General features: G+C 40.4%; 1 protein-coding gene across 1 annotated transcript in view; it reads right to left on the reverse strand.

The window, feature by feature from the left end:
* LOC127574538 (sperm-associated antigen 16 protein) overlaps positions 1-27659 on the reverse strand; it is a 624219-nt gene that overhangs the window by 91120 nt on the left and 505440 nt on the right.

Genomic DNA, 27659 nt, shown 5'->3' on the forward strand with positions numbered 1-27659 from the left:
GTTTCCATTCTGGATGTCTCCATGTCTCTGGTGATATGGTGATGAAGGGGTTCCAGGAGACTGGTAGTATTTGGATGGTGTTCATGGAGCTGGTAGTGGAGGGATATCAAGAGACTGGCAATATTTGGATGGTGGGAGGAAAGTCAGAAAATGGAGTTTGTAGCTAATTCATTGGAACTAGGTTCAATGTTCAAGTTATATAAACAATGTCAACTTGGGAATCAAAAGTAAATTTCAAATTATGACAACAAATTGGGGCATATCACGGTAGTGTAGTGGTTAGCGTAATGTTATTACAGCGCCAGCAACCTGGGTTCAATTCTGGCCGCTGTCTGTAAGGAGTTTGTACGTTCTCCCCGTGTCTGTGTGGGCTTCCTCCGGGTGCTCCGGTTTCCTCCCACATTTCAAAGACATACGAGTTAGGAAGTTGTGGGCATACTATGTTGGCGCTGGAAACGTGGAGACACTTGCGGGCTTCCCCCAGAACACTCTACACAAAAGATGCATTTCACTGTATGTTTTGATGTGACTAATAAAGAAATCTTATCTTAGGAGAAGATTGGGAGAGCTCTTTAAAATTACAAATGGATTTAATAGGGTAAATACAGAGATGATGGTTTCATTTGTGGAGAGATCAAACTAATTATGATAGTTACTAACAAATCCACCTATCCCTCCTCTTCTAACCATAACACTTTAAATAGTATGTCTTTGAATGTGAATGTCAGAAACATTCAATCATTTCCACTCTCTTTGATAGTTCTGACAGTTGGGAAGCCCAAGGATGTGGTGAAACTAGCTGTCAAAGCTATTTTGTGCAGGAGTTTGTTATTTATGAGCAGAAATGTCCTCCTATCGGCTTGTGCTGGGAGACTTTTTCCAAACTATATGAGATATAGCCCAATCCAGCATATCTCAATATCAGGTCAGAGGATGTTGCCAAGATGGAAGACAATCACGTTGCATGTCTGTGAGGAGCTCAGAAATGACACAAAAAAAGCCAAAGAATGTGACAAGGATTCTTATATAAAGGAAGAACAGCTACTGGATACACTATAATGCAATCCAGGTAAGAGCAGACAACTAGCAAGCATGAGTGATGAGCATGTTAGAGGAAACTCAGAGGTATTATAATACCTAAATAAAAGTAGGAAAGGTTCAAAGTAGTTAAATGTATATTTATGTGGAATTGTTGCTGAAGCTTTCATCAGAAGTCAAGTTATAGATCTGGTTCCAGAAGGGATGTATGCATTTCAAATTTATCTGTGTGATCTCTTTTGCACAATATTCCTAGCCAAGTTTATAAGAGTATGAGGTACATAATTATTATGTAATTGGTCTGTTACAAAACTACTTAGATAAGACATGCGTAATGGTGTATTTTACTCTAGTCAAAGATTATCTTCCAGGCAAGAATTGTCTTTCTCAGTTTTGGTTACTAAGCCTTGCAGGTAATGGAAAAAGATACAAAGTGTAACAAAGAAACATCTGGTGAATAGTATTGATCTACAGTTAAAAGATCTTCACAGTAATCAATACTGTGTGAAACTTTTTTTTGCTCTTAACTAAGACGTATACACTAGAGTCCAATGTAATTCAAAAATTAGTTGACCTATGGTTGCCTTAACATGTGTCTATTTATTGGAGAAGCATATGCAGTGCCATGGATTCAGCAGTTTATGGGTGGACAAGCTATAGAATTTCTGTTTTAGTGATAAAATTGCACTGATGCTGAATATATCCTTAAACTACTGAGCGAGCTGGTTGAGTTGAATAGTTCTTCCTCATTCAATAACTTACTTACACCACAAAATAAGGAAAATGCAGTGGCAATGCCAGTCCTCAGTTGTGATCACAGTCTTGCGTTGGTGGAATTCCAAGGAAAACAATCAAATAGGACTTTGTTACTTATTCATTGAAACCCAAATTTCACTTATATCCCCAGGCTCTCATTCAGCCTGAATAGTGGCAATTCTCAGCCATGGAAAACTCTGCTGTTGTGGTGCTGCTATTTCTGGAAGTTTCCTGGTTGCCTAGTAAGAAGCAGAACTTCCACATGCTCCTTGAAACCCAAGGCTTGTCAGCTGATTGAGTTTGGGGGCAGAGACTTTCTTGACTGAGAATTTTCACTGCTCAGGCTGGATGGGAACATGGACTGACAGTGAAGTTTGGATTTCAGTGAGTAAGTGACTAACTTAGAGGCCTCCTTATATTGCACCACTGAATAGGCCCAATCCAGGCAAGCAAACAGGGATGGAAATTTGCAGGCCACTGCAGGAGTATGTTGGAAGTTGCATTGTCATTGGCCTGGGACCGATGCAAGGACATGGAGGGGTATATAAGGATCTGCTGCTACCAAAACAAATTATGACAACTGGTTTTCCATAATGTGGAAATCTAATTGAAATGGGGTAAAATAGTAATCTTCGCAAAGGATGCAGAATGGCCCCTGAACCTAGTAGAAGCTACCAAACAAAAGTAAAACAAGTTAAGCAAAATGTAGTGAGGTGTTAGGGCAATCATATCCGAGGCTTCACTAGCAACTAGGGCCAATTTTCCATTGTGGATTTGCTGAGGTCACCACCAAAAGGTACATCTGCTGAAAAATACTCACATGTTTGTGGAGCCAAGTCAGTGAGCTCAATGCTCCACTGCCATGACAAGATAGTACTCCTCTGGAGGTTAAAACAATGGGAGTGTGCTCTGTGTCAAAGCAGATTGGAGCACCAATCCAGTCCCCAAGGGGTTTTCTGGTGTTATGATGCTTGACATTGCTATTCCTCTCATGCAGTCAGCATTTCTCCTCTTCCAGTAAGTATGTTTGAACTTCCAGAAAGTGTTTGACAAAGTGGCTTACAAAAGTTTAAGTCACAAGATGAGATCCCATGGTGTTAGAGGTAATATGGCATGAATAGACAGTTGCCTGACAAGCAGAAAGCAGCGCTTTGGGATAAGGGGGTCATTTTCAGATTGACAACATGCTCCACAGGAATCAGTGTTGGAACTGAATCTGTTTACATTACATACATGCAGCCTTGATATATCATGGCTTGTAATATTGCATTTACAGATATACCATGGGTACTATTGAAGGCAAAGTCTGTAGTCCACAATATATGTGTTTATTGTTAAGTTCTCTAGCTTTATTAACTAATTCAATCGTATTAAATTTACAAAGAAAAATTAATGGATTACATTTCTGGGCAGAGTTGTGGCAAATAGATTTTAATATGGGTAAATGAGTCATGAGAATCATTCTGTGGGACCTGTACACCAGTGAGTCTGTGTTAATACACCTGTCATTGAGTGAGAGTCAATCTGTGAAACTGTACCCCAGTGAGGTCAGTGTCTGTAAGACCCATATCCCAGTGAGAATCAATGTCTGAAACTATACTCCAGGGAGAGTATTGTATCCTGCTATGTATATTTACATTGAATTTTATGGATCCAATGTTTTCATCATTCCTTATGCTCAGCTGCACCCAGTTATTCCAGGGTCACAGGAGGCACTTGTATTCCCAGCAGAATATGAAAAATTACAGTACTGAGGAGGGAACAATAGATTCTGAAAAAGGAATGGCATTCTCAGCACTGGGAATGTGTTCTACAAATTAGAGGTATGGGATACAGCAGTGGAGATTGACTGGAGAGCAAGGGGATGGATATCAGTGAAATCTGTTCAATCTGTCTATGTGTATGTGTGCATACAGGTGCATTTAAGTACTTGAGCTCAGTGAGGTAGCTTTCTGTTGGATGGGGTCATTGAGATAAGGAGCCATGTCATGGAAATAGAACTGAGGTGCAGGTCTTTGAAGAAAGAGGGTTGCAAAATTATTTAAACGTTCGTTTCACTTGTAACACGGTGTTAAAGTCATCTACCAACACTGGCATTATATCAAAGTTGCACTGTATTAATGGCTTGGATGAAGGAAGTTGAAGTACAGAAAAAAAAAGCTGGAAAAGCAGTTGCATGGAAGATACAAATAGAGAGATATTGATAGGTTAGGTGAGTGGGCAAAAGTTAGCAAATGATTTAAGAAGATGTGAAGCTCACTTTGGAAGGAAGAACAAAAGAACAGTATTATTTGAAAGAAAAAATTGCAGGAAGCTGCAGCACAGATTGATTTTGGGGTCCTTGTACATAAAACGTAGAAAGCTAGTACCCAAGTACAGCAGCTAATAGGAAAAGCTACTGGAATGTTGGCCCTTATTTCAAGGAGGTTGGAGTATAAAGGTAGGGAATTCTTTAACTATATAAGGCACTAGTGAGAACAAATGAAAAGTACTGAGAATGGTTTTGGTCTCCCTATTTAAGGAAAAGTATTATATTATATTATTTAGGACTGAGAGGAGGAAGAATATCTTTACTTGAAGAGTTATAAGTTTTTGGAACTCCTTGCCACAGAGATTTGTGAAGGCAGAGTCCTTATATATACTTAAGGCAGAGCTACATTTCTAATCAGTAAACAAATCAGGGGTTAAGGAGAAAAGGCAAGAAAATAGATGAGGAATCTCAGGTCAACTATGCATGGTGAAGCAGGCTAGAGGGGCTGAAAGGTCCCACCTCTTATGGCCTTAAATCATTCTAAGTCTATCTCTAGCTTTCTACACAAACACAAGTGCACTTTAGATACTGTCCTTCCAGATTAATCTTGCAAGATTTATCCAGTACCCTCTGACTTGGTGAGTCTTTGCAGCTGGTAAACTAATCATTATGTAATCACTGCTTGATTCAATGATTTAAGCCCATCCATATTGTATACCACTTACTAATGAACAATGATGCAATAAACTGTTGTGACAAAGTTGAGCTAAAAATGTCCAGCTAAACTTCGATTATAAATTATTGTATTGTAAGTCATGTCACATTTTCAATGCACCAACCTATCAGAAGATAATTAAAGGGTTGTTCAAGGCACTAATGATTTGGAGACTTTTTGTTTATTGATCCAAGTCACATAAAATATTGTACATCATCAATGATAACATATCTGAGAAGTTTCAGATTTAATGTTGATGCACACAACTCAGTTTTGTCTCCATCTATAGATATTTGTTTTCCAGAATAAATCAATCCTCTTGGCACTGATATGGCTATGTCTGAACAAATCACTTATCTGAGAAGCTTGCCGTTTTAAACAGAGCTTCATGAACATTACTCAAAAGCCTTTTTAGGTGTAGCCATCTAGCCTCAGCTCAGCATGGTCTTTGGCATTGATTAAATAAATATAATTGGTGATAATCTGGAGAGAGTCTATGTCCCAGATATTGTTGCTTTGTCAAGTACCTTTGCTCTGCTCCCCTTGCCAGCTGGGTTATCCTGGTGGCCAGCCATTTAATTCCACTTCCCATTCCCACACCGACCTGTCTGTCCATAGTCTCCTCCACTGCCAGGTCAAGGCTAAATGCAAATTAGAGGAACAGCACCTCATATTCCGCCTGAGTAGTCTCCAACCTGGCGGTCAGAACATTGAATTCTCAAACTTCCAGTAACTGCTCCCCCTCTGTCCCTTTTACCCCATCTTTCTTTTCTCTCTCCTCCTGATCCAACTGGCCCCTATCATGTTATGTCTTTTCCCTCCCACACCCTCTCCATCTGCCCATCACCCACACAATCCTCCCACCGGTTCCCCTCCTCACCTCTCTGCCTTTATTCCATGCTCCACCTTCCTTACCTATCAGATTCCATCATCTTCAGCCCTTTGTCACTTCCACCTATCACCTCCCAGCTTCTGACACCATTCCCACTCTCCCCCTTCTCTCATCTGCCTATCACCCCCCTCACCAGGCAGTCAAGGGAAGGGGGCCTATCACCAGCCCTTGCTCCAACCCTTGCCTCCACCATTTTATATTAGCTATCTCCCCTCTTTCTTTCCAGTCCAGATGAAGGGTCCTGACCCAAAATGTTGACTGTCCATTTCCCTCCACAGATCCTGCCTGATAAGCTGAGTTCCTCCAGTGCTTTGTTTGTTGCTCCAGATTCCAACATCTGCAGTCTCTTGTGTCACCACGTCATTGGAGGTAAGTAACAATTGATGAGACAGAAGTTGAACCTAGATTATTATGTTCCATTTATGTGGGCAACAATTGGAGAAATGATCAAGGAAATTTCACAGAGTGGAGACAAGAGACTGCAGATACTGGAGATCTGGAGCAACACACAGAGGCGCTGGAGGAACTCAAAATCTGCTGAGTTCCTCCAGCGCCTTTGTGTGTTGCAAGGAAATTTCACAGTTCAACCAGAGTTTTATGCTTTAATGGTGGTAATGTGCACTTCGCACAATAGCACCTCATCATTCTGAGAGTGCAGCCTAAGTAGTGGATCCATTCTTGCCCAGTTTTCAAGCACAGATCATGCATAAGTGTGATTTTGCCTGAGTTAGATCATGTTAACAATAATTTTCTAATCAAATTGCACCTATTGGGAAATTGAGTCTGATATTTCTGTGCGCAATTCACCTTAGTAGGGCTGTTGTTTTCCTGGCATCAATTCAATATCTAAAGTTGTCCTGCATGTTCCCCCATTACCAGAATAAATTGGAGTGTTTGGGTGTAACCTACAACCTTCATTTATCAATTACAAGAAACCTATGAGCACACCAATGGAAATCCAATTACAGGAGCTACAGTGTGATATCAGTGTCTTGCACGCAGCATTTGCCAACCTCAGTCTCTAATGCTCAGGAGAATGGAATTGCATCACCTGTTGCCCCTTCATTGTTTTCCGCCTTCTCCAAAGATTTCCCTCCCCTCCATTAAGGTCTTTTATGTAGCTATTTGTGGGTGTCATGTGGAGAGTATTTTAAAGTCTAATTTTCAAGTGGCTTCTGATAAGATCTACACAGATCTCATTTTAATGAGGAAGGAATTATCTGTCTGAAGGAATATGTAAGTATTTTTACCTTTGTCCTCTTTTTATGTAGCTATTATGATTATATGGCAGAATGTCTTGTGTGGCCAGGGATAGGTCTTAAAAGAGTATACTTTGTGAAAACCTTTTTTTACTGTTAAATTGCCCATGACAGCATGGCTAAACATACTGGAAAGCTGCAATATCAATGTCTTAATCCTGGTCTTTAGCCATATTACAGACTATGACAAAGTTTTACATCTGTTTGTAGTGCTCTGCATTGTGCTCTAAGCTATTGAAGTGGGATCTCTGTTTGAGGAGATGATGGGATTCTCTTTAGTGTCCAAGTTGTGCTGTGGCTTTCATTATAATGATGCTTATCAGCACTTTGGAGAATCACACAGGGGTTTCAGAAGTCACGAAAACAATGTGTAGCCCTTGTCTCCCATGTAGCCCTTGAATGTTATGATGCGCCTACACAAAAAATGCTGCCAGCAGTATGACCCCAGAGGCAGCAATAATAAATTTTCAGCAAGTTCTAATTTTTAAACCAAGCTCAAAGGAACTGTCAGAATTGACAACGGTCATTCTAGAAGCTCTAAATCAGGCACCGGAAAGCTAAGCAAAAGTCTGCTGGTTTGCCCTTCAATTGCTCTTGTAATGTAGCATGCAGCAGTAAGATGATTTACTTTTTTGTGACCATCAAATAAGTTATTTGCTCAGCTGTTATCTACAACTTATGACAAAAACACTGAAAAATTACATTGCATGATGACTGATATCATGAGCTGTGTGTCTGATGCTAAAAATGCATCAGGCACACTGCAGTGAATCCTGACAAAAAGTGCCCAGTTGAATATCCTGATGGACACAGCGTGGTCACAAAATGGCTGAAATTTCTACCTACTCCAGATAAAACTGGTTTCCACTCACATTTTGCTCTTGGATAGACAACAAATAGGGACGATGGGTTATTTTACAATTGGCTGGCAGTAAGAAGTGAAGAGCCAAAAAGATTAAGACTTGGACTTTCAGTGTAATGTATCCAAGCTTGCTGACAGCACCTAAACAGGAAAATAAGCTGCAAAAAGGTGCCAGAGGCTTTTTACTTATTTGTTTGTATCCAGGACATGAGCATCACTGAAATGGCCCAGAGTTTATTGCTCAGCTCTCATATGCCTTGAGAAGGTGGTGCTGAGCCAGCTCCTTAAATTATTGAAGTCTTTCTCACAGTGCTGTTGGATCAGAGCTCCTGAATTTAGACACTGAAGAACCGGTGATATATTCCAGGTCAGGCAGGTGTTCCCATGTGCCTGCTGCCTTCGTCCTTCTTGGTGGTAAAGATTGTGAGTTTGGGAGGTTATTGGAGTAGCCTCAGTGAGGAACTGCAGTACATTTTATAAGCAGCTGATGGGATACAGACAGTAAAGGTGAATGCTCAAAAATATGGCAGAGAGGATATGAAGTGGAGAAATGTGTAGTTAACCACCTTGGTAGGAAAAATGGAAAATGAGAATGTATTTTTAGATGTATGAGATTAGGAAGTGTTGATGTTGAGTGGAGCCTGGGTCTATACACACAAAAAGTTCATTGGAATTGGTTTATTATTGTTACATATACTGAGGTACAGTGAAAAATTTGTCTAGCATACTGTTCATACAGATCAATTCATTACACAGTGCATTGAGGCAGTACAAGGTAAAACAATAACAGAATGCAGAATAAAGTGTGACAACTACAGAGATAGTGCAGGCAGACAATAAGGTGTGAGGTCATAATGAGCTTTGGGCTCACTGATGTTTTATTTTGTGCAGAGCAAATACCTCTGTAAAACTACTTCTAGGCATTCGATTTCACCTTTTCTTAATCGACAACCGTACTGAGCTGAAACAAGCTGAATTTTGCTGGCAGCTTGAGTAGCCGTAGTCCTGGATTTCAGGCATGTACTTTCAAGTGTTAAAGTCCTTGCTTGATGGATGCACCACAATGGTCACCACACTCCATCACTGGACCATTGCAGTGATCAGGCCTGGTTTTACTGGGATTTCCCAGCATTTTTATATTTTTATTTAGTTATATGCTTCAATTGTTATAGTTCTCAAATGTTGCTGAATGAAATATTTAAAAACTGTTAAAATGCCTTGCCTCTTTCTCAGCTGGAAAAGGCTTGCCCCCTCTGAAAACCTGTGAGTGATCTGGAGGCTGAGCCTCTGTATTATGCCCTCAGTAGTCCAGTTGCTTTTTGCACTCTGCTACTGGCCTTGAGGGATTACATTGTCCAGTCTATTGATATATTACCTATAGTACCAATTACACCTGTAATTGATACTATAATAATAGTTCTCAATGTCATGAATATCATAGCCTTCCACACAGGGGAAAAAAAACATGCTATTTCATTTTCAGATCTTGATTCTACCCTCCATCACCAAATCAAGGCTCAAAAGGTGAATTAATGCAAGTGAGTGAAGAACTCTCTATCATGGGAAGCAACTACTAAGTGAATGTGAAAGCTCTTTCTTTCTCATTAAAGAATTATGTAACCTTTGTACCTCAATTTAACTAAGTGCAGATGAGTCACCTGACCTCCAGCACACCTGGAAACAAAATCCTATTATAAGCAGAATCATCTCTATGCAACAGATCCAACCTGCTTATCAAAGTCTCTGTAGTTGGTTAATGACCTAGGTACTGGTTTCTTTCCAACTGTTGAACACGCTGTGAATACCAATCAACCCAAAACTACCTCCTTCCCCTCACTGAAAATAACCAGTGCTCACACTAGTTCCTAGTGTTGACTGCCACATGCCTGGTTTTCTCTTCCCTCTTGTTTTATGCAGGATCTTGTCATTCTGCAACTGCCATAAATTGGACAGATTGTTGGAGGTTTTCATTTCTCTCTGAGTTCCTATGCTCCAGCCCCTTCACTCCCATGTTTTACCACAAGAGATATCTAGATCTGTAGCTCCCTGACTTCACAGATCTTTCCCAATGCAGTTGAATGATTCCTGGGAAAAGCTTTTTTCTATCACTCAATACTCAATAGGATTAAGTATCAAAAGATAATGAATGTAAACATGACTTCTTGATGGCCCCAATTAGTCAAATGTGTGTTGGTACTGCTGACTGGCTATTGTCAGCATATTTCACCATCAACTCATAGATTACTGACAGCTCTGGCCAGATGACATTGCTTCTGCTTCTAGCACCTCGAGCTTAGTTTACAGCTAGTAGGAAGATCTGCTGTTCACATCAGTGTCCCTCTCCACTTCCGTTTCTGCTCAAGCCATATATTTAATTAAATTTTTTGTTGAAAGGCATTGTGATAGGTATTTTCAGTGGTAAGGTGTCACAGTGTATAATATGCATAATTTATTGTGGGGGTACATTACTCTGATCTGCATTTTCAATAATTTGTTTCTCAATTGCTCAATATTTTCTTGAAGTTCATCAACAGATATCTTCTCTAAGACTGTAATTTATTACGTCCAAAATATACCTCTAAAATAAAAGATACATATTTCACACTAACATGATTAAATGCATCCTCTGACTCACCTTCTGTGTGGATAAAAGCCCCTGTTAAAGAATCTTATAATGTTTTAGGACTCTACTGAAAGCCATGAAATAACCTTCATATTCTTGCCAAGTGTTATGATTCAGATTGGATTACACTGTCTGAATGTATGCAACCTGCCCAGTTTCCTAGAATGCACCTCTGCCATCGTCAGTTGCACAGAGTAGGTTACATTGCAATGCTGAATGAGTGCTGCACTGTTGGAGGTCCTGATTTTAATGAAAGGCTAAGTCAGATTTTGTCGATCCTTTTAGGTAAATGAAAAGAACCCATTGCACCATTCAAATAAGAGCTGGGCAGTTTTCACTGATGTTCAAGCAAATATTTATTTCCAAACCAACCAAAGAAAGAACAGATTATCTACTCATTACTCATGTCTACTTGGAGGGAGGGAGGTTTCCTATGTGTAAATTGGCTGCTGCATTTCTTCCATTACAGAAGTAATAGCACATCAAAAGTACTATTATATATTCTGGAAACTTTTTATGATCCTTTAGAGAGTTCACCTTGGCCACTCTCCCTACACGCATGCAAGTTTTACTTTTATAGTGTGGAATGTTTTCTTCAGTTTTGAGCTGCTCATGTTTTTCCACAGTTATTTATGTAAAAGTTCAAAAACATTTTTCAAAAAAACTTTACTGTGTGGTAAAATTCATAAGAACAGGAGCAGGCAGTGTTTAATGCTATTGGGAGGCTCACAGCATTTAGAAGCCTACATCTTAATTTCATTGTAGTTATGACTTGCAGGCGCCAGGGGATTGCAGCTCATTCATTTTGAGAAATTGTGAAAGCAGCCAACTGACAGCTGACAACTTGTTGGAAGTGGGATGTGGAGGGAGTTGCTGGTTAAAGTCAGGGTGGTAGCTGAAGGGAAGGGAGAGTCAATACTTAGCACAATAGTGGGAGGCTATCTCAGATGAGCCAATGTTCTCTTGTGGGCCAATCTTTCCTGTTGGTGGTCTTGTATTTCTTCCTTTAATTACGTTAGACTTTTATAAAATCATGGAAGATTACAGCACAGGAGGAGGCTATTTGGCCCTTGGTCTCCTTCCCACCCACAAAAGTACTACTTAGACAAAGTCTACATCCCATCTCATTGTTTTTAATTACACTTCCCATGAAGTGTCAATCCATACACCTTTTAAATGTGATGAGGATTACTGCCTCACTTGGTGCAAGTGAATGGGCTATGGACAAATATATTTCTATCAATCTGTACTTCAAAATTGCAGTCTGTATTCCATGTTAACTCAATTTATATGAATATTTATATTAGAAATAAAAACAAATTCAGTGAAAGTGAAGACAAAAGAGGTCATTTTTTTTAACCAGAGTTGATGGGCTGGTTTGGATACATATAAAAAATTAAAAATCTGAGAAGGAAGACAATTCACCTTGACCCCTCCCTTTTACAGTTTTAATGGAAGTGGGGCAGGGGGCAGGGAATCAATCTGTTACCAGGTGGTGGGTTTGTTATTGAAACCTTTTCAGAAGACTCTGTTCCTCCACTTTAATAATGATGCTACAATTAAACAGTGATACTTGGATTTCCCAAAAGGTAGGAGTAGATAGGAAGGAGTGCCCCTCAAAGGTAAGTATCTTCATTGTTTGTGGGCCTAGACAAACAGGACAGACTGAAACTCCACAACTGGCTATATCTTCAATGAAACTATTCCAGAATAGCTACAACTGTGGAGAAAATTTAAAAAATGTTGAAGTATTTCCTGCTGACAAAAAGACAAACCCACATGAGTTTACATTAAATTATCTGAAAATTGATGGATGTTTCCTTCGACATTGCTATAAAGTAGCGTTAACCAATGATCTTCTCGTCAATACTGTCACGAACCAGCAACAAAAGAAACACACTGAGCATGATTTAGTGTTAAAAACTATTTTATTAATCACTACTGATGATAATACGTAAAATAAAAGTAAAAATGTTAGTATGTTAGAATTCAAGAATGTTAAACCTCGAATGTTAACCCCAAAACTAAACTCGTCGTGTGTGTGTGTGACAAAGTCCAAAACTCCCAGTTCCTGAATGGTTCTTAAAGTTCAGTTCCGCAAGCCATAAGGTGAAACATGAGCAAGGGCTTCTTCAACAACCACCGTTGTCTGAAGATAAGATGTAGATGTAGAAAAACATAGAGAGAGTACATACGAAATCCAAATGTTCCATGATGGAACCCAAACGACACTTCAGTGTTTACTCGGTAGTGACTTCCTCACCCCGAAAAGCATCCGAACCGTGGTCGTCCACATATAAATACCTGTTTCCTTCTACAGGTCAGCAACAAAGTGAACTCCACCGGATTACTCCCAACTTCCATCCATGGGTTTCAGTGGCAAACACAGTTATTGTTTCTCATCCATCTTTAGAGAAAACAAGCAGGCTGGTGTCTCTCTCCCTTCTCTCTCTCTCCTTCTTCTTCTGCCTTCTTCAACAACGTCATTACATCCTTTATCTTCTATTGACGTAAGCACGCCCCACACACACATACACACACACTCTCTATCTTAAAGGGACTTTCACTGAGTCCATAACAATACTCAATTTGAGTTTTACTAGAACCACATGATACAGACATAAAGAAAAGAACTGAATTCCAGAGCTGATGTGAAAATGACTCTCAAGATCAAAGAATTGTTTGACTAAGTGCACCAGGAGCCATAGTAAATAAAAAAATATTCTATATCAAGAGAAAATGCACAAATGGTTGGAATTATTTCTTGCACAAGAGAAGATTGTTGTTTGCTCAAACTCAATTAACTCTGCCCCAGGACAGGATTTTCTCAGGGAAATGTCCTGGGCCCAGTAAACTTCAGCTGCTTAATTAATAGTATTTCCTTTGTGATAAGAAGGAAATACCATTAAGAAAAAAAAAGCAGGAAAATCATTGTTGATTTCACAGGATTCATTTCTGGATGCAAATTCATATGCAACTCATCAGAGAATGAAGCAACTCATCTTTGCATAAAGAGAGACCTGGATAACTTTCAGGCTTACAAATATCATGTAATATTTGATCCACCCAGTAGATAAGCAGTGATCATCTCCAACAATAGAAAAACATGTGTCATGACACTCGATGCTACAGTCATTGCTGATTCTCACGATCACTGTTGACAGAAACGTAACTGGATCAGATACATAAATATTGTGGCAACAGTAGGTCAGAGGCTGGGCATCCTGCAGCAAGTGCCTCGCCCCCCAAAACCTTCTATTTATAAAGTGTACGTCAAGGTGTGGTGGAAATACTGTCCACCTGCCTCGAGGAGTGCAGCTACTACACTCAAGATATTTCAACGTCATCCAAGATAAAGCAGCCTTCTTGAAGTACACTCCATTTTGTCAGTATAAACATTTGCTCCCTCCAACACAGATACAATATAGCTGTAATGCTTGCTACTTACAAACGGAGTACAACAACTTCCCAAGGGTCATCAATAGTACCTTGCAAACAGGTGACCTCTCATATTAATGCCTCCCTCACAATAATGCCTCCCATCTCTACACTCATTTGTTTTCAAGATAATTCATTGACCATATAGAAAAATCCAGAAGAAGTGAGGGAGAGAGGAAAAAAAACAAAGAAATGAATTTGGTGACATGGCCTCATCTCCATCCTGAGCTTTAGCTTTAGCTGAATGGTCCCTTCAGTTTTCAGTGCTGCTTCTACTTCAGTCCTGGTTGGATTTCTTCTGATGTATAGCAGTGTCCTGACGTTCTTGAATGAATTCCCGACTGATTCACACTATATGGTCTTCCCCCTTACACCATAAACATTTGACGACATCAGATCACTCTTAAGAATTTGGGGTTGTCTACGGGGATTCCCAGGGACTCATAGCAGCCCTAGGGCTGAGTATAGTTTAATTCTTTTCTCTTTGAGAGCATTTTAACTAAATTTTCTCAATACTTAGTGCCTCACACACCCCAGTAATTTTTGATGGTGTCCTCACCTCACCTAAGACAGTAATGATTTCATTGTTCCTATTTCCCCTTCTCACAAACCATCTTATGTTTCTCTGCTTGGCACATTAACATTCCATTTTGCCATTGCCTTTGTTCACTTAATCTCTCCAGCCTTTGATCATATGCCATTTGACCTTAATGACAAGATCCAACATTGTATTAAATGCGCTGGAACAGCTTTTGGACATCTCCGAACAAGAGTCTTTCATGATCGTCACATCCGAACAGACACTAAAATGTTAGTGTACAAAGCAGTGGTGATCCCAACGCTCCTGTATGCATCAGAAACTTGGACAACAGACTGACGACATCTGAAGGCACTTGAAAAGTTCCATCAACGCTGTCTTCGAAATATCTTAAATATCAGCTGGGAAGATGGAAGAACCAATGTCAGCATGCTAAATGAACCAAAAACAACAAGCATTGAAGCCTACGTTAGCAAGAACCAACTAAGATGGAGCGGTCATGTTGTTCGGATGAAAGACGAACGTCTGCCGAAACAAATCTTCTACTCCCAGCTTAAAGTAGGCAAACATAAAAGAGGCGGACAACAGAAGAGGTTCAAAAATGTCTTAAAAGCCAACGTGAAGAAATGTAACATCGACATCAATAACTGGGAAACCAATTCCAAGGACTGGAAACTCTGGCAAACCATCATCCGAGAAGGAACAGCAACTTTCGAAGCCAACAGATGTGCAGAATTAGAGGAAAAGAGAAGAAAATGGAAAGAGGAGCAGCAACAACCAAAGCCCGATCTTCCATCTGGAACCACCTGTCCTGAATGCAGAAGAACTTTCAGAGCCAAGGTTAGACTCATAAGCCACTTGAGAGCCCATAAATAGATCAACGGAACGAAGACCATCATCCTCGACCTTGAGGGATAGCCATGACGACGATGATTTGCCCTTTCCTTGACTGTGTACGTTTTTAAAACCTGTTACATCTCCACAGGTGCTTCTGGACCTGCTGAGCATTTCCAGCTTTTTATTTCATGTCATCATGCTGGTTTTCTGACTTGAACTTATTGTATCTGTTAGTGGCCCTCTCCTATAGTTTTACTGCTGTATTCAAGTATCTGTAGAATATTTTGCTGTTTCTTTTCATGCTCCATGATAATTTTCCAGCATTTACAAGTTTTTTAAATTCTGATTTCAATTATTTTTTGTCATCCAATTTATATGGTTTCAGATTTGTCCTTTTCTTGTGCATGTCATATTATTTCTGGGTAGTTTGTGTTTATTTTAGTAGGATCAATTCGTCTTAGACTCTATTAATCATTGTTTTAAAGTTTCCCACTATTGATCTATCTTGCCTAAAACAGAAAATGTTGGATGTACTCAGCAGGTCAGGCTATTTTGTTCTGTTGGTTTATCTTATTTGTCTAACTCATATCTTTCTCATACCTTAAGTCTTGCTTTTTGTGATCACACCAAGGAGAAATAAATAGAAGAATATGCTAATAGGGTGAATTGAAGTGGTGGGAGGGTCATATGAAGCATAAACACTTCTTTGAACTTTTGCAAAAACTTGCTTGATTCTGTGCTGTAAATGTGACTTACCTGCATTCTGTACACATAGTGGGACTGGTGTATAGAGGAACCATAAGTTTTCAGTGCGTGCAGCCTGCTTCATTTAATCTGAACCTACTTACCAGTACAAGTCTACATCTGAGGTCTGTGATAATACTTGCATTACCAAGCACAAAAGTCCAGTTTCACAGTCTGTTGTTCTTTGGATTCTGAAGCGATGTGCCAGGTCCAGCTGTTTCAGTGGACCAGGCACAATGACATTCTAAAGTCAGACCACCTACTGACATGATCTTGCTGGAAACAGAGCAGCTAAATCAGCATGTTACTTGGCTATTGTACAGGAAGACGTTGTGCTGATTCCACACCTCATCATCACAAATATCTTGATACAGCAGTGCACTAAAATCTGAACAATTTTAGTGCATTTGATTAATGTTTTTAGAAATTCATGTACCTAACAATCAATTATTCAGTATCTATCACAATTTTATTCAGTTCAATAATTAATTTTCCCTATTACTAGAGCATTTTGAAACAGTAGGTTAACACAGTTACACCAATAACTTGAAGATTAAAAAAATTACCTTCAATGTCATAAAATGACCCAAGGGACTTCTCAGGAATGGAATCACAGATTTATGCTGAACTAGCTATTAGGACAAGTCATTTCAGCTCAGCCAAAGGGATGGCCTGATGTGCCTTAAAGCAGGCAAGAGGGACAGGGAGGCACAGAAAGAGAATTATGGGAACTCTGTTGTTTGCAATATTTATAAACAATCTGAATGAAAATACAAGTAGTCTGATTGGCAAGTCTGTGGATGATGTGAAAATTGGTGGAATTATGCACAGTGAAGAAGGTTGTCAAAGGATACAGTGGGATATAGACCAGTTGGAATTTTGGTCAGAGAAATGGCAGATGGAGTTTAATATGAATGAGTGTGAGGTGATGCATTTTAGGAGGTCAAATGCAAGAGGAAAGTATACAGTAAATGACAGGATCCCAGAGAGCATTGATGTACAGAGGGACCTTGGGGTGCAAGTCCATAGCTCCCCAAAAGTGGCAACACAAGTAGATAGGGTGGTAAAAAAGGCATACGGCATGCTTGCCTTCATTGGTTGGGGCATTAGTCAAACTTGGGAAGTTATGTTGCAGCTGTATAAAACTTTGGTTAGGCAACATTTGGAGTATTGTGTGCAATTCTGGTTCCCACACTACAGTAAGGATGTGGAGGCTTTGGAGAGGGTGCAGAAGAGGTTCACTAGATTGTTGCCTGGATTGAAAAGTATTAGCTGTAAGGGGAGGTTGGACAAACTTGGGTTGTCTTCTCTGGAGCTTCAGAAGCTGAGGGGAGACCTGATAGATGTATATAAAATTATGAGAGGCATAGAGTGGAAATGTCAAATACTAGAGGGTATAGCTTTAAGGTGAGAGGAGGAAAGTTTAAAGGAGATGTGCGAGGCAATTCTTTTTTACACAGAGAGTGGTAGGTGCCTGGAACATGTGCCAAGGGAGGTGGTAGAAGCAGAAATGTACGATAGCAACGTTTAAGAGGCATTTAGATAGATAGACGAATAGGCAGGAAATAGAGGGATACTGATCATCTGCAGGCTGATTGGATCAGTTAGAGTGGCATCTTTGTCAGCGCAGACACGGTGGGTTGAAGGGCCTGTTCCTGTGCTGTACCGTTAGACCATAAGGCATAGGAGCAGAATTAGGCCATTTGGCCCATTGAGTCTGCTCTGCTATTTAATTATGGCTCATTTTTTTTTCAACCCCATTGGAACATAGAACAGTACAGCACAAGAAAAGGCATTAATTAGCTCGGCCCACGATGTTGTGCCAAGCTAATTAAGCTAGTAATTAAATGCCTGACGAAACTAATCCCTTCTGCCTACACAAGTCCATATTCCTCCATTCTCTGCACATCCATGTGCCAATCTAAGAGCCTCTTAAACGCCTCTATCGTATTTGCCTCTATTACCATCCCGGCAGCTCATTCCAGGCACTCTGTGTAAAAAAAAACTGTGCAACCAGTTTCAGGGAGCTATGGACTTGGACCCCAAGATCCCTCTGTACATCAATATTATTAAGGGTCTTGCCATTAACAGCGTACTGTCCCTTTACATTTGATAGGGTGGTAAAGAAAGTGTATGGCAAGCTTGCCTTCACTAGTCGAGGTATTGAGTTCAAGAGTCAGGAAGTTATGTTGCAGCTTTATAAAACTCTAGTTAGGCTGCATCTGGAGTACACATTCAATTCTGGTCACCCCATTATAGGAAGGATGTGGCGGCTTTGGAGAGAGTGCAGAAGAGGTTTACCAGGATGCTATGTAGATTAGGGGGCATGTGCTATGAGGAGAGGTTGGACAAACTTGGGTTGTTTTCTCTGGAGTGGAGCAGGCTGAGGACAGACATGATAGGAGTTTATAAGATTATGTGAGGCATAGATAGTGTAGACAACCAGTGTCTTTTTCCCCAGGGCAAAATGTCTAATACTAGAGGGCACACATTAAAGGTGAAAGAGAGTAAGTTCAAAGGAGGTATGCGGGGCGAGTTTTTTTTTACACAGAGAGTGGTGGGTGCCTGGAATGTGCTGCCAGGGGTGGTGGTGGAGGCAAATACAAAGGGGGCGTTTAAGAGGGTCTTAGATAGGCACATGAATGTGCAGAGAATGGAGAGATATGGACGTTGTGTAGGTAGAAGGGATCATTTGATTACTAGTTTAATTAGTTCAGCACAACATCGTGGGCCAAAGGGCCTGTTCCTGCACTGTACTGTTCTATGATTTAAGAATCCTGTCCAATAGCTTCCCTACCACTGACATGAGACTCGCCAGTCTATAGTTTCCAGGATTATCCCTATTTCCCTTCTTGAATAACGGAACAACATTAGCTACGTACCAGTGTTCTGGGACTTTGCTTGTGGCTAGAGAGGACACAAAGATCTTGGTCAAGGCCCCACCAATCTCATCTCTTGCCTCTCTCAATAACCTGGGGTATATCCCATCAGGCCCTGGGGACATATCCACCTTAATGTTCTTTAAGAGACCCAACACTACCTTTATCTTAATATGCCCTAGCATATTAGCATGCTCCACAATGATCTCACTATCCTCCATGTCCCTTTCATTAGTAAATACCAATGCAAAGTACTCAGTTAGGACCTCACCCACATCCTCCGCCTCCAAGAACATGTTCCCTCCTTTACCCTCTCTCTAGTTGTCCACTTTCTCTTGATGTATGTATAGAATGCCTTGGGATTTTCTTTAATCCTCCTTGCCAAGGAAGTTACATGGCTCCTTCTGGCTGTCCTAATTCCCTTCTTGAGTCTTTTCTATCTTCTTTTGATTTTAGCTTCTTAAACCTTACATATGCTTCCTTTTCCTTCTTGACTAAATTCACCAGCTCTTTCAATATGGAAGCTTTCCTTACCTTGCCATCCTTGTTCTTCCTTCTTACTGGAACATACCTTTACTCTGTGCTTTTGGTCTTTAAACACCCTCTACATGTCAGATGTGGACTTGCCCAAAAACAGCTGTTCCCAATCAACTCTCCCTAGTTCCTGCCTAATACTCTTGTAATTTGCCCTGCTCCAATTCAACACTCTCCCGCAAGGTCCATACTTATCCTTATCTATAGCTATCTTAGAACTTAAGGAATTGTGGTCACTTTTCCCTAACTGTTCTCCCACTGAAAGGTCTGTCACCTGGCCAGGGTCATTTCCCAACATCAGGTCCAGTATGGTCCCTCCTCTCATTAAACTATCTACATACTGATTTAAGAAACATTCCTGGATGCACCTAAAAGTTCTGCCCTGTCTAAACCACTTGCACTAAGGAGATCCCACTCCATATTGGGGAAGTTGAAGTCACCCACGACAATAACCCTGTTGTTTTTACACCTTTCCCTCATCTGCCTGCATATCTGTTCCTCAATGTCTATTGGGGAAAGGTCCTATGTTCTGTGTTTTATGGAGCTTTATACATAAGCAGTTGATGGCATGGCCACCAGTGAAGTGACGGAAATCAGAGGTATGCAAGAGGTCACTTGAAATGTAGAGATCACTAAGGGTTGTAAGGCTGCAGGAAGTTACAGAGCTAGGAAGGGATGAAGCCAAGGACGGATCTGAATTCAAGAATAATTTAAAAAAATGAGGGATTGCCAGACAACAGAAGCACATGCAGAGGGATGAACAGATCTTGATGTGTGTCAGCACATGAGCAGCAGAGCTTTGGAGGCTGGCCAGGAAGGCAGTAAGGAAACATAGATGAGGGTTTCTGCAACATGAGCTGAGATGTACTAAGGCGGCAATGTTCTGAAGTAGGCTGTCTTGGAGATGGAGAAAATATGAAATTGGAAGTTCAACTCTTTGATCAAATAGTATACCATGGCTCTAAATGGTCTGGCTCAACCCAAGTCTGTGATCATAGAAAGTGAATGAGATGATGGTCAGTGGACAAGTTTGTGTCAGGGATCAATGAATTTGGTTTTCCCAATATTTAAATACAGGCTATTGATCAGTGAATTTTGGATCAATGAATTTCAAGCACTAGCAATTTGCACTGTTGGATCTGGCTTTACATTATTGGTATCACACTCCTCCTGAAATGGAAATTTATTTTTTTTAAAAGGGAACTATCTAATAAACTACGGCCAAAAGATATTAATATTGGGAGATACAACAGTAAATACTGTGCATTGATCACACCACCTCAAAAGTGAGGGAGAGGAACTTCTTCCAGTTGTTATACAACTCAGAGTTAGCAGGTATGCCCTCAAAGTAATGTGTATTCGGTTAATGGCATCCTGCATTATTGGGAAGTCCACAAACCTTGTGGAGTCATGTTTTTGTTCTGTATGCTGCTCTCTGGTGAGAGATGTACTCAGTTCTATTCTGTGAGCATCTGCGAACTTCATTATTTAACACTGATTGACAAATCAGGACATGTTGCAGGTATTTCCTGTTCCAGCCTGGAAGGAGCCTGATGCATATTATTTGATAACCACTATTACATTACCGTCACTAGCAAGCCAGTCCTCACTTGGCTGTAATATGTGTCATATTTCAGGAAGGATCTTCTTGGTGAATTACAGACATTTCACAGCAATTTCAGACATTTCACAGCACAAAGAAATTTGGCATGTCCCTTTGACACTCACCAACTTTAATCGATGCACCATAGAAAGCATCCTATCTGGATGCATCACGGCTTGGTATGGCAACTGCCCTGTCAGGGACTGCAAGAAACTGCAGAGTTGTGGACACAGCTCAGCACATCACAGAAACCAGCCTCCCCTCCATGGACTCTGTATATACCTCTCGCTGCCTTGGTGAAGCAGCTAGCATAATCAGAGACCCCACCCACCTGGGTCATTCTCTCTTCTCCTCTCTCCCATCAGGCAGAAGATACAGGAGCCTGAGGGCACATACCACCAGGCTCAAGGACAGCTTCTATCCCACTGTGTTAAGACTATTGAATGGTTCCTTTATGCGATGAGATGGACCCTTGACCTCACAATCTACCTTGTTATGACTTTGCACCTTACTGTCTACCTGCAATGCACTTCCCTGTAGCTGTGACACTTTATATTCTGTTATTGTTTTTACCCTGTACTACCTCAATGCACTGTGTAATGAATTGACCTGTACAATTGGTATGCAAGACAAGTTTTTCACTGTACCTCGGTACAAGTGACAATAATAAACCAATACCAATAATGCTAATTTCTCAGGTGGTTGTCAGGCAACTGCTTCTTGTGTATTTTTGGTGGATATGGCCTCCTATTGAGAGCTCTATTCCCCCTCCTGTTCTTCCCTCCTTGAGTAGCTACTCCTTATCAGGGTGCACCGTTTGGGGAATGCTCACCAAAGAGGTCTAGGTGGAACTAATTGCTGCAACAACCTTGAATTAAGTCAGACTCCTGAGCTCCAGGCATAACACCCTCCATGGACTTCACAAACTCTAAAAATTTCATAAGAATGAATCAAAGCTGAATTGAAGCAACATTCCATTCAAGTCTATGAGCAACTAACCTGCAAGTAAATGAGCTGAGTCCTTCTTGTTGTGGAATGTATAATCAACTGTGAAAATTGAACAAAATTTTATTAGTTGGAGTGCTCCAATTAACTGTTGCATGACGATTGATACCATGATGTGTGTACTCCTCACGCTTCCGGCAGGAATTAGCATCATACGTACTAAAATTCTTTTGAATATTGTGGATGATGTCACTCGTGTGACAAATATTATATGCACATGGGACATCTTATTGTAGCTGAGTTGGGACACATTGTGCCTAGAAAACTGATGAATCTTGCCAAATATTTCAGCCACTATGTTGTTGCGCTTTCCACTGCAAATCTGCAGTACCACTGTCTGAAAGAGATCTCCGAAGATTAGTCAGAGAGAATTTTTCTCTTTTGAATCCATATTTGCTAGGTTTTTGGTGCACAGATAATCCTTCATTGTTTCCATCATTTGGTATGGAATAGAAGTAATAAAGTTAATGGCTTTGTTAAATGTCTATTTTGCCACTCTACTGGAAAATAGGGCCCAATTTTCTGGAACCCTCTGCAAACTTCAGTGGTTTCTTCATAATGGTCATCAGTACCTCACAAATCTCTCACCAAAGCAGTAGGGGAGTAAAAATCAGCTATCCCTGTTGATTTATTTGTTATGAGTCTTCATTGCTTGTCTAAGAGTTCAATCGCATTTATATTGAAGTCATTAAGTTACCTCTGTTTGAGAGGACATGCTTCTCATGTCCTCCCTGTGGATACTTGGAGCAGGCAATCATTTCTGAAATTTACAATTGGTGCTCATCCTTGTTTTCAAGAGTATTTGCATCTTTTATGGTCTTCATCTCTTCTTTGACTAAACAACTGGAACAAATCTAAAATCATGTTTGCAAGCTTTCTGTAGGCTCTTAAATCATCTGAACAACACAATTATCAAGACTAATTGTTTTAAGGAATATTTAGAGATCAGTACTGTAAAGGAGCAAGCCATGAAGGCTGAATGGCTTTTAAACGCTTGCTACTGCAGTTGCTTTATTCCTCAATGCGTCAAATATATTACAATTAATATTTCAGATGAGAAGTTATGCTGTTGTTTCATTATTCAGAGGTTCCATCTGCCCTCTCTGGTGGTTGTAAAAAAAAATCACATAGCTCTATTTTGAAGAAGAATGGGAGGAATCTCTCATGCCATATTTAACCTTCATCACTTAAGTACAGATTATCTGCTTATTGAATTTTCTTGGACATTGATCACTCCCACTAACTACTTTTGCCGCCAATTTCTCAGTCTTCCTCTGAACATTTCTCTCACTGAGTGATCATATCCATAGTGGATCCTCTCCCAATGTCCCAGCCATTTTCTGACCCCACTGTGATCCCCTCCCATCTTCCATATCCTCACACAAATCACATTGCCCCACCCAAAATCCAGTCCGCCATTTATTTCCTTTGTGGTCGACACTCTCTGCAATTATGAGGGATTGTATTTTTGTCAACCTATTGTTGAGCAGGGCACGTTCTACCACAAGAGGATATTGTTGCCCGATGGCCTTGTACAAACTGGTGCTTGCCTCCCACACACACTGCTTTATCTCAAATTTTCCAGTGATGTACAATTTCTAAAGGGATATATTTACTTAACATTGTTTCAGGAATACTACCGTACATTAAGAATCCAGTGACGTTTACAGTAAGTCCAACCATATCAATCTGTATAACAAAGCAACAATCCAAAAATAAATTGGAAAATAACACCCCACAAGCTAGATTTTTATGGATCAAATTCATGAAAGCCAATTAAACCTAACTTGTGAAACAAATTCATTTTTAAAAACTCACTGTAATGATTGTTAATAATGAAATAATCCTTGGGAAACAGCACAATAAATAAACCCAAAAGACTTTTCACAGCAAAAAACAATTAATGTGAAATTGCAGAGATTTCTAAACCCTATTGAGAAAGAAAGGAAACAGGTTGAGGCTACTCTGCTCCCGCAGCTTATTTTGCCACCTAATACACCACTTGTCTTTGTTTCTTCACCTGCCTCAATAAAAAGTAATAAAAAGTAGGTTAAGTTTTAAAAGGACAGCAATAAATAATTTCAATGGAGAGGTATTGGGGCAGTTTTTTAAAGAGAGAGATGGCACTTCCAGTCTTCTTATAAAATTTATCACCCTTGATCTGAAATTTCTAATTGGCCCTGAGCTTTGTAGGATTTTAGGATCGCCCACTATCTTTTTGAAAAAGCTCTCCCAAGCATCATCCCTGAATAACGAAGCTCTAAGATTGTTCTGTTGTCTTGGACTCTCCCACAAATAATTCTCTACAATTCCCTTGTCAGATATTTCAATTACATTAAACATCTTAATCCGAACATCTCTTTATCTTCTGTACTGAAGGAAACACATTTTAGCTGTCCCATTACAATTCAATTTATTCTATACTGTACCCACTCTAAGACTAACATTTTTTTTGAGATACAGTTTCCAGCATTGGTCAACTTTCGATACATTTGCATAGACTGCACCTTCTCTGTTATTCTGTGTAGTGATGTGTTCTAACTGGAGCAGCAACAAATCTCAAGCACTTGGAATCTTAGTCCATGTGTGCATGCATTTACATCTGGGGAAGCCCCTCGAACAATGAAAGGGGTGTTGCCTCAGGGAGCCATGTGAGGGGCAATGGTGCTATGTTTGTGTTTATTTTTCCTTAAAGTTTACACTACTGAATGTAACAACCATGGATGTTAAGGTTTTGTTTTGCACTGTTTCTTCCTTTGTATATAATTGTTATCATGAATAGAATCTATTTTTGAAAATAAAATTTCAATCACCCAGACCTTTGCCTCAGTAATCAACTGGCAGGTCTTCCAGTTTATTCGGGGCTCCAAGATGGAGTGAGTCCGACGGGTCAGGATGCACAAGTCCCCAGTAAATGGGGGCAAGAGTGTACCCGATGTTGCCCTCATCCTGATGACCACATTCGTGGGTGGCTGTATCAGGCGGTGTGTGGACACAAAGTACGTGGGCACCAAGTGTCACTACATGTTGAGGTTCTACCTGTCCCTGGTGCTGCGGAAGATAGGCCTGGCCCCTCTACCACGCAATGCCCCAGTCAGCTGGAGGTTGCCACACTATCTGTCCTTTGTGGAAGAGTTCTTCCAAGTAAACACTTTTGACCACAGGTCCATCACAGGTCATCAGTAGTCAGCACGGAACATCCTGCAGATACTGCGGGACAGGGACACTATGGAGACGGTGGAGTAGTTTCCCGAGCAGACTGTCCAAACCATATGGCAGAACGCCTCATCGCCAGAGCTCACCAACAAGCAGCAAGACCTCACTTGGCTGGCAGTGAGGGGTCCTTCCTGTCAGAGCCTTCCTGTACAGACGACATATCACCTCCAATGTACACTGCCCTCGGGATGGCTGTGGTGGGCAAGAGATGGTCACCCACCTCTTTGCAGACCGTGGATTTGCAAAGAGGGTGTGGAGACGGATGCAAGGCTCTGTGTCCCGGTTCATCCCTAGCAGCTGCGTGACAGAGGATTCTCTGATCTATGGATTGTTCCCAGACACACACATCGAGACAGATGTCAAGTGCTGCTGGAAGGTCATCAACTTGGTGAAGGACGCCCTCTGGTTTGCCTGAAACTTGTTGCTCCTCCAGCACAGTGAGATGTCTGTAAGGGAATGCTGCCGACTGCCACAGTCCAGGCTGCAGGAGTATGTGCTGAGCAATGCACTGAAACTTGGTGCAGCCAAAGCTAAGGCTCTGTGGGGAAGGTCCACAGTCTAGTCTCATTCTGCTACCACATATGGAGGGGCAGAATTGAGTGGGTAAGCCCCTCAAACAATGAAAAGGGCGTATCACCCCAAGGGGCCACACGAATGGCATGGTGTTTATTTATTTCTTCTTTGAATGTATCGACCATGAATGTAAAAGTTTTTTGCACTGTTTCTTTCTTTGTATATATATTTTTGTTACGAATAAAGTTTATTTTTGAAATAAAACAAAGCTCCTCGGTGACAAGTGGAATGGTCTGATACTCATGCCAGCCTTTAGCACTGACCTTAATTTACAAAGTGAGGAAGTGATAAGGCTGACATCCGATGGGTCAAGGCTGAACGTGTCAAGAAGCATCACTATGTGAAACGTGCAATGTTAGTCATAGTATTTGTCTGAAACAACCCATGTTTCTTCTCAAGGTTGTTAAATTAATGCATTGAGAAGATCTAGTTGGTTGTAAAGCTAACTTCACCGCAAACAGATTAATCTGATGCAGAGGTTTCAACAGGCAAATGAAAGAAGGAAGCAAAAGGAATTATTTTGGTCAGAATAGACAAAGTACCAATGAATAAATAGAATGTGATATAGTGCAGTTGAATGTAAAGTAAAATATTGATTTTAATCTTTGACTCAGTTTTATGACCACCTCCTTACCTATCATCTCTGTTAGGTACAAACAAGCAGAAGATTAGATTATAGATTTACTATATAAGAAAAACTTGTTATGGTTTCTGAAGTTGCATTATGTTTGTTATGTTCTCTGGCAGCTTGACAATGTAGTATAAGAAATGCCACTTGAATACTATAGTGTACAGAAATAAGTACATTCATTTCTTAGTAGTGCCAGCACATAACATAAAGGTAAGATGAAAATGACTTCAAATTCAAAGATAATGAGCTTTAGTCATTAAACTGGTCAAAACACAGAATATTGGGCTCAGTTTGATACCTTTCAGCAGATTGATGATAAATTTAAATGTCAAGCACACAAACAGTGGGGGAGATATCCTCTGTGCATTATCTGTGCAAAATAATAAAGAAATATAGCACCTTTCATGACCTCAGGACGACCAAAATATCATACAATTAAGAAAATGGATTTTGAAGTTAGGATGCTGTTGTAATATAGCAACTAATTCGTGTTCAGCAGGTTCCCACTAACAATAATGAAGCAAATGACCAAATTGTCTGCTTCAGAGCATAAGAAATAGAAGCAGAAGTAGGTCATTTGGTCCTTTGTGCTTGCTCCACCATTCAATAGGACCATGGATTATCTTTTAGCTCAGCGCCACTTCCCACACCAACAACATTACCTTTGATTTGCTAGTCAGCCTGTATGTTCTTATGTCTAAGTGTGTTTTTGCTCTTCGAGGAATCTATTCTTCAGTTTGTCTTCTCCAGGATGCTGTGGGATTAATCTATCCAATGGAATAGATGTAATATAACTCCCCGTTCTCATTGTTTAGTTACTGGAAGTCCATAAAACCTTTCTGCAGGATAGAGCAAACACCCTCTTCACTGTTAACAAGATGTTATAGCCTTGGAAGAAGCAATTATGTCCTGTAAACTGTTAATCAGTTCCAAAATTTCTTCTACTTCACACTGTTCTCTAAGAGGACAGTGTAAAGATAACAATTTAGAATTGCATGAACAAAATACAAGACATTTAATCTGGGTTCTTTACTGGCATTAAATAATGTGCTTTGCAGCCAGTTTGAGTAATATGATCAAGCATGGAAAACAAATAAAACTGCAGGATGCTGGAATCTGAAAGAAAAACAGAAATGGCAGAAGAATATTGCCAGTAAAACAGCATATGTGGAAATTGAAACCAGTTAATGTTTTGGGTTAGGGTCCCATCCTCAGAACTGGGGGAAGAGTGGAGGGGTGGCAAAGCAGAGCTGGAGTGAGAAGTG

Source organism: Pristis pectinata, chromosome 1 (genome assembly GCF_009764475.1).
Source record: "Pristis pectinata isolate sPriPec2 chromosome 1, sPriPec2.1.pri, whole genome shotgun sequence".
NCBI classification, from domain to species: domain Eukaryota; kingdom Metazoa; phylum Chordata; class Chondrichthyes; order Rhinopristiformes; family Pristidae; genus Pristis; species Pristis pectinata.